This window comes from Lipotes vexillifer, unplaced genomic scaffold (genome assembly GCF_000442215.2).
Source record: "Lipotes vexillifer unplaced genomic scaffold, Lipotes_vexillifer_v1.1 scaffold926, whole genome shotgun sequence".
In the NCBI taxonomy this organism is placed as follows: domain Eukaryota; kingdom Metazoa; phylum Chordata; class Mammalia; order Artiodactyla; family Lipotidae; genus Lipotes; species Lipotes vexillifer.
In genome coordinates, this window is record NW_006798085.1 from 139811 (window position 1) to 147858 (window position 8048).

Consider the following 8048-nt stretch of genomic DNA (forward strand, 5'->3'; position numbering starts at 1 on the left):
AGTACAGGTTGGAGCAGATAAAGAGGACTAGCGTTTCTTGAGTACTTAATGGGTGAAAGGCAACGTTCAAAGTGCTTTGCAAGTATCACTTTGATTCTCAAAATAGCCCTCTGTGGGCTTCCCTGGTGGCGCAGTGGTTAAGAATCCGCCTGCCAATGCAGGAGACACGGGTCCAAGCCCTGGTCTGGGAAGATCCCACATGCCGCGGAGCAACTAAGCCCGTGTGCCACAACTACTGAAGCACGCGCGCCTAGAGCCCGTGCTCCGCAACAAGCGAAGCCACCACAATGAGAAGCCCGCGGACCGCAACGAAGAGCCCCCCCTTGCTGCAACTAGAGAAAGCCCGCACACAGTAGCAAAGACCCAACGCAGCTAAAAGTAAATAAAATAAAAAATAAATTTATTAAAAAAATAGCCCTCTGCGGTATATGTTATTAATATTCTCATGTTACAGGGGAATTAAGGCACACAGAGGATAAGTGACATAACTGAGGTCACCCAGCTAGCAAGTGACAAAGCAAGATTTGAACCCAGGGAGTCTGGCACCAGAGCTTGTTAGTTTAACCATGACATCACAGCTGATGAGCTCTATAGGTCCCATGGAGTATCTGAGTGAGAACTGGTCCTTGACTCTAGAAGGGTCTAAGCTAGCAGGAGAGATGAGAGGTATACCCGAGTACCTACAACAAGGGAGTATGTCCTAAATGACATACGTAGATATGAGGGGCCAGAAGGCGTTCAGATATAGGAGTATTAAGGTAGGTTTTATTGGAAGAAGCAGAGTGGGACATGGGTCATAAAAGAGATAGAGACGCCAGGCATTCCAGGTGACAGGAAGCTGTGAGATGTTTAGGGAATGGTGGGCAGACCTGTTTGACCAGAAGAGAAAGCTCCTATAACAGAGCTCCTAGGAAGGGAAAATACAGGTCAATATCATTGTGAACACCTTGTTTCTTAGAGTTCGGGCATGGTTTCTCTAGGGTGCTTGCAGTTCTAGGCTACAGGAAGTCTTTTAGAGTAGTTTGTAGCTGTATAAAAAATACTGTTGTTAGAAGCCACTTGTCCTCTGCCTGTTTATTGCTGCTTGAATACATCTTCTGGATGGGGTGCTGCTGCAAGAGAGAGGAAAGGCGAGGGGAGAGAAGGGAGAGCAAGGGAGAGGGAAGGAGGGGAGGAAAACGGAGAGGAGAGGAGGAAAACTGTACTGCAGGGAGCAGTGCAAATCCATTTGCTTCTGGTAAGCAGCTAAAATCAGCGTCTGCCTTGAATCCTAAGCAGACCTCCTTCTTACAGTGGACGTTTTGGGGGAATATTAAAATTTTTTTACATCAGACTGTTTATTTCCTCAGATTCACTCAGGGAGATCTGGAAACATACAAGATAAGAGGCCCTAAACATAAGCCTGCTGTCTCCGGCGCGGCTCAGACATTAGCCCAAACAAGGGCTTTCCCCGTTCTGTTCCACCCAGGACCAGGACAGCTGCTGGAAAAAACTGATCACTTTATTTCAGAGCACATTTCACCAGCAACATGGTCATAGTTCAGAGGTTCTGAACTCATCAACAGAATCAGCAGGCCGGTGGGAGCTCTGCTCATTGCACCCCAGAGCAGTGTCGGCTGCCTCAGCACAGCGATCTTGAGGCTTCCCGGGATGGCCTGCAGCAGTACTGACTTGCATGTGGAGTCCATCATCCAGTCCGTCCCTGGGCCTCATTACTGAACGAAATGTGGCATTTTGTATGGCTTTGATCAATGAGACAGCATTGCTGTATGGCTCAGCAATCAAAGGGGACAGCTTCCCATATGAATGTTGCTTAAGACACACAGGCCAAAAAGATCTTCCCAAATGGGTCCATAAGATTAAGGAAATGGCTAACCCTGAAAATCTGCAGAACATTTCAAAAGTTCCCCACCCCAGCTCAGGCTGTGGAAGGTTATGCAAACTGCTTCCATAAGGACTTCTAGGGAAAAATGGAAGTTGTCCTGTATTCATAATTGGTTTTGGTTGTCACAAATCCTTTTTAAAGGACACATATTATATCAATGAGTTTGTGTCTCAAGAATTCATATTCTTAGAAGAGGTCAAGAAGGGAGAGTTATCGGGCTTCCCTGGTGGCGCAATGGTTGAGAGTCCGCCTGCCGATGCAGGGGACACGGGTTCGTGCCCCGGTCCGGGAATATCCCACATGCCGCGGAGCAGCTGGGCCCGTGAGCCATGGCCGCTGAGCCTGCGCGTCCGGAGCCTGTGCTCCGCAACGGGAGAGACCACAATAGTGAGAGGCCCGCGTACCGCGAAAAAAAATAAAATAAAATAAAATAAAAAAGAAGGGGGAGTTATCAATACTTTCTCAAGAGAGTCTCTGAACAACTGGACACAGTGTACCAATTCACTTGACATTAAGCATATACCTTTTGCTCTCAGGACAGTTTGGAGCAGGGAACAAAGCAAAGTTGCTTCAGCCCTCCCCCTCAAAAAACCTAAGAGTGTAAAATATCCTGAAACCAGCCCCACCTGGTCAGGATAGTGCACTCATTCTACCAACAGTAAAGCTTATTGATTTCTTGGGAGTAAGAGCGTTAAGCAGCACCATATCCGCTCCCTGCAGTTTGAAATTCACTTTGCCTCCATTTTTGTATTTTATCAAGACCCGAATTCCTGGGGTTTGAGGAATGGTACTATATTTCACTGGCGTCTGATCACTGCACCAACAGAGGGTACGCTTGCAAAAGATTCCAGAAAATTCCACATCATTTCAGGTAGCCAAGTGAAACAAGGGTAATGGGAAATTGGAACTTTTGGGCTCCCATCTTAATGCTACAGCTTGATGTCCATTTCCTGATCTTTCTGCTTTGGGGTACAATGTGCTGTAGGACCCAGGGAGCGGTGCAGGGGAAGAAAATTCCTAGGTTGCATCCAATCCCAAGGGGTCTAGACGTAGCATGATAGCAGTGAGGAATCAGAGAGGAGTCCAGGTTATAGCCAGAAAAATGGGGCCAAGAGTCAAGTTTGAAGGGTGAAGCAAAAAGGACACAGAAGAATTTAGCTTGTTCTGCTAATTGTCCAACCTGATGAGCTGACGCCCTGCCCATTAAGCTGTTAATAGTTTAGTACTTTCTTTCCAGTTTCCTTTCTTTTTCTTTCTTTTTTTTTTTTTGGCCGCACCCCACAGCTTGTGGGATCCTAGTTCCGCGACAGGGATCGAACTCGGGCTCTCAGCAGTGAAAACTGCGGAGTCCTAAGCACTGGACCACCAGGGAATTCCCACCAGTTTCCTTTCTTTACATATACACTGATCACTGAAATCATACTGTATATAAAGGGGATTTCTTTTTCATAGGATCCTTTTCCAGGACTTCCAAGTAGAAATGTATTGGTTCATCACCCACCCCCTCAAACTGATAATCCAATAAAACATGTAAATCAGGCCCTAAATAGAAGTCCCGAGGCTCATCATTTCTATCTAATCTTTGGACTTCTCTGCTCTTCCCTCTGTCACCCAAGTTTGTCGACAATAACACCATGAATGCCTCATCCAGAATCCCTCTGCCTCAGCAATCAGAGCCACTGCCCCTATTATTCCTCTGAACCACCCAGTGCTCTTAGGTCAATACCTAGGTGAGTGCCAGGCTGCTGATAACACCCTGAAGGCCAAGGCTTCTGTTGACAAGCATTGCTCATAGGAGGGATGGTAGGCTGTCTAGGTAGGAAACCCAGGCACTTTTCCCCCAATTCCACCTGCCCCAGTCAACTCTGCTGCCAATTAAAGGACTGATTCCTAGGCCCATTCAGATCCCTGAAATCATGAACCCCATTGCCTTCTGCCTAAAGCTGCCCCTGTTCCTGTTCACATACATCCATCCACCCTACCAGGGATAGGGAGTCAGCATGTGTGTTACAGGGATTCCTGGATAGCCCCACCAACGTGGATTCCAGGGAGAGAACTGTGGGTCAGAGGGGTACCCCTAAGAGCTTGAGTCCAACCTTAACTCTCATCCATAATGCTTTGAGCCAACTCATCTCCAGCCCCAGCCAATACAGTGGTGTGTGTGTGTGTGTGTGTGTGTGTGCGTGTGTGTGTGCGTGTGCGTGTCACAAGGAGAAAATAGGATCTACTCCTATATATCTTCTTTAAACTGCCAAATCAGTCCCTGCAACAGGCTCTGAGCACTGTATAAAAGAGGGAGCTCTCATACCTCTTCATCCTTTACAGCCTTCATTCTAACTTGCCTACTTTCCTTAATTTGTTCCTTGCACCTGAATAGGACAATCCTGCTCCCAAGCCTCTCAGGCAAAGATTTTGTCTCCCTTCTGTTTCCATCCTCATCTTGCCTTTTGTTTAAAGATTATGGTTCTCCTCTATGGCTTTGCTGCTCTGGGCCTCCTCATGTGAAAACCTCTTCTATTTGGATGCCCCTAGGATCCTTCTCCCGCTGCTCGCCCCAGAAGCAGACATCCTGAATCAGGATTCCATAATCTATGTGGCCTCTGCCTCAGATAAAAAAGTAAGAGCTTCAGATTCTCTGAAGAGGCCTCCATTTTGGTTGATTTTTCCTCCTACAAAAGACAAGGGTGATTGAGCTACTTCATTGTCTCCTAGGCAATGGGTGTTCAGTGGCATTGGATTTGCCAGCATGAGGGCACTTTTCAGAATGTCAAGCGGTTATTGATTGCTGAATCTGTGTTGGTGCTTTAATAAACATAAACTGCTCTTTCTCACTGTTGACATTTCACTTCACAGTGTTGGGGATGGGTTGAGCTGTAGCATGCACTGAGGTTTGGCATTATTCCTAGAGAACAACATTGTCTACAAAACTGAGTTACACACCTTGATAAAGAAGCCCTGACTCATCACATGAGTCACAAGAACTTCCACAGTGATTTCATACTTATCACAAGCTTTTGGGGAGGGCTCTTTCCCAAGTATTAACCCACACTTTAAATTAGGTAGCCACATACGTAGCATTGGAGTCTTTCACTCAGTTCTAATGATAGTAAGTTTGTCTCTGAGCCCAGAAGAGCAATTTCTGATGTTGATTCCTTGAGCTGGCTGTTGCTTCCAATTCCACACTATGCGGTACCCCCTACGCTGAAAATCTGAGTGTCAGAAGACCTTCATAACCTACCCCTCTTCAGGGTGCTTAAAGCCACCACACATAGTGTGGGAGTCTTAAACTGGATGATATCTGAAAGTGGGCTTCTGCCCTATGTCTTTTCCTTCTTAACCACATTTAAAAAAATTTATTAATTTATTTTTATTTTTGGCTGTGTTGGGTCTTCTTTGCTGCACACAGGCTTTCTCTAGTTGCGGCGAGCGGGGGCTACTCTTCGTTGCGGTGCCGCAGGCTTTTCACTGCGGTGACTTCTCTTGTTGCAGAGCACAGGCTCTAGGCACGCAGGCTTCAGTAGCTGTAGCCCATGGGCACAGTAGTAGTGGCTCACAGGCTCTAAAGCGCAGGCTCAGTTGTTGTGGTGCACAAGCTTAGTTGCTCCGTGGCATGTGGGATCTTCCCAGACAAGGGCTCGAACCCGTGTCTCCTGTACTGGCAGACAGATTCTTAACCACTGTGCCACCAGGGAAGCCCTTAACCACATTTTTTGAATGACATGTCTATACTTGCCGTCTGCACTTCTTCATCTCCCGTTCACTCTTCCATTCCTCTCCAGTCTGGCTTCTGCCCCTGCTCCCTACTCCATTGAAATAGTTTTCACCAGGGTCACTTTGTTGCTAAATCCAATGGACATCCCTCAGAACTAGTCTTACTAACTCTGAGGTGTTGGACTCAGCTGACCACTCCCACCTTCTCTAAAGTTCCTTCTTTGATTTTTTCCCTTTTATATTAATTTTTTTGTGTGTGTGTGGTATGCAGGCCTCTCACTGTTGTGGCCGCTCCCGTTGTGGAGCACAGGCTCCGGACGCGCAGGCTCAGCGGCCATGGCTCACAGGCCCAGCCACTCCATGGCATGTGGGATCTTCCCGGACCGGGACACAAACCTGCGTCCCCTGTATCGGCAGGCGGACTCTCAACCACTGCGCCACCAGGGAAGCCCTATATTAATTTTTTTATATGTTTGCTGTTACACAAGTAATGCACGTTCCTTATGGAAAACTGGAAAATCCCAAAACAAATCATAAGGATAAAAATAAAAATAGTCTGTAACAGGAGCCTGCGAGCCACAACTACTGAGCCCACGTGCTGCAACTACTGAAGCCCACGCACCTAGAGCCCATGCTCCACAACAAGAGAAGCCACCGCAATGAGAAGCCCGTGCACCACAACAAAGAGTAGCCCCCGCTCACCGCAATTAGGGAGAAGCCCGCGCACAGCAATGAAGACCCAATGCATCCAAAAATAAATAAATAAAATAAATAAATTTATATTTTAAAAAAGTGTTATTCTAGGGACTTCCCTGGTGGCGCAGTGGTTAAGAATCTGCCTGCCAATGCAGGGGACATGGGTTCGAGCCCTGGTCCGGGAAGATCCCACGTGCCACGGAACAACTAAGCCCGTGCGCCACAGCTACTGAACCCACGTCCCTAGAGCCCATGCTCTGCATCAAGAGAAGCCACTGCAATGAGAAGCCCGTGCACCGCAACGAAGAGTAGCCCCTGCTCGCCACAACTAGAGAAAGCCCGCACGCAGCAATGAAGACCCAACGCAACCAATAAATAAAGAAAAAAGAAAAAAAATAGTCTGTAACATCACCACCCAGAGATAACCATTACTGCAAGGTGTGAAACTTTAGTCATTTTTCAATGAAAATATATACATATACTTTTAAAATAAAATTGTCATTATAGAATGCATGTTATTTTTATGAGGTATAATTGACATGTAACATTATATTAATTTTAGGTGTACAACATAATGATTCAATATTTGTATGTACTGTGAAATGATCACCACAGTAACTCTAGTTACCACACATAGGTACAGAATTTTTTGTGTGTGATGAGAACTTTTAACATCTACTCTCTTAACAACTTTCAAATATGCAATACAGTATTATTTACTACAGTTACCATGCTGTTCATTACATCCCCATGACTTATTTTGTAAGTGCAAGTGTATACCTTTTGACTCCCTTCATGTTTTTGCCCACCTTCCACCCCCCACCTCTGGCAATCACCAATGTGTTCTCTGCAATATGTATTATTTTATGTCCTCTTTCACTTGCCATTATATCATGACCATTTAAAAAAATGTCATTAAATATTTTTCTAAAACATATTTTTTAACAGCATCTTCCAATCCATTCTCCAAACTTTATTCAGAGTGGTCTTTCTAAAATATATATCTGATCATATCCTTCCCCTGCTTCAAATGCCCCATTGGCTCCTCACTGCCTTTAGGATAAAATCTGCCTATAACATCTCTTCCCCATTTCTTTGCCAACTCTTCATTCTTTGAAACTCAGCTCAGATAGTCTGCCCTTCACATACAAAGGTTGAGGAGAGGTGAGAGGTAGCCAGTGGCCTTTTATGCTAAATTCAGGAGTTTAGGTTTTGTTCCGTCCACTTTCTCTATCCCTCAGTTCCTCCTCTGTGCTGTATATCACTGTGATAGCACTTATCATAGTCCACCATATTGTCTGTTTACTTGTGTGTCTCCTCTCTTAGAATAATACTTTTCTTTTAATTAATTAATTAATTTTATTATTTATTTTTGGTTGCGTTGGGTCTTCGATGCTGCACGTGGGCTTTCTCTAGTTGTGGCGAGCAGGGGCTACTCTCCGTTGCGGTGTGTGGGCTTCTCACTGCAGTGGCTTCTCTTGTTGCAGAGCACGGGCTCTAGGGACGCGGGTTCAGTAGCTGTGGCGCACGGGCTTAGTTGCTCCGTGGCACGTGGGATCTTCCCGGACCAGGGCTCGAACCCATGTCCCCTGCATTGGCAGGCAGATTCTTAACCACTGCGCCACCAGGGAAGTCCCTAGAATAACACTTTTTTAAAATATAAATTTATTTATTTTATTTATGTATTTTTGGATGCGTTAGGTCTTCGTTGCTGCACGCGGGCTTCTCCCTAGTTGCGGTGAGAGGGGGCTACTCT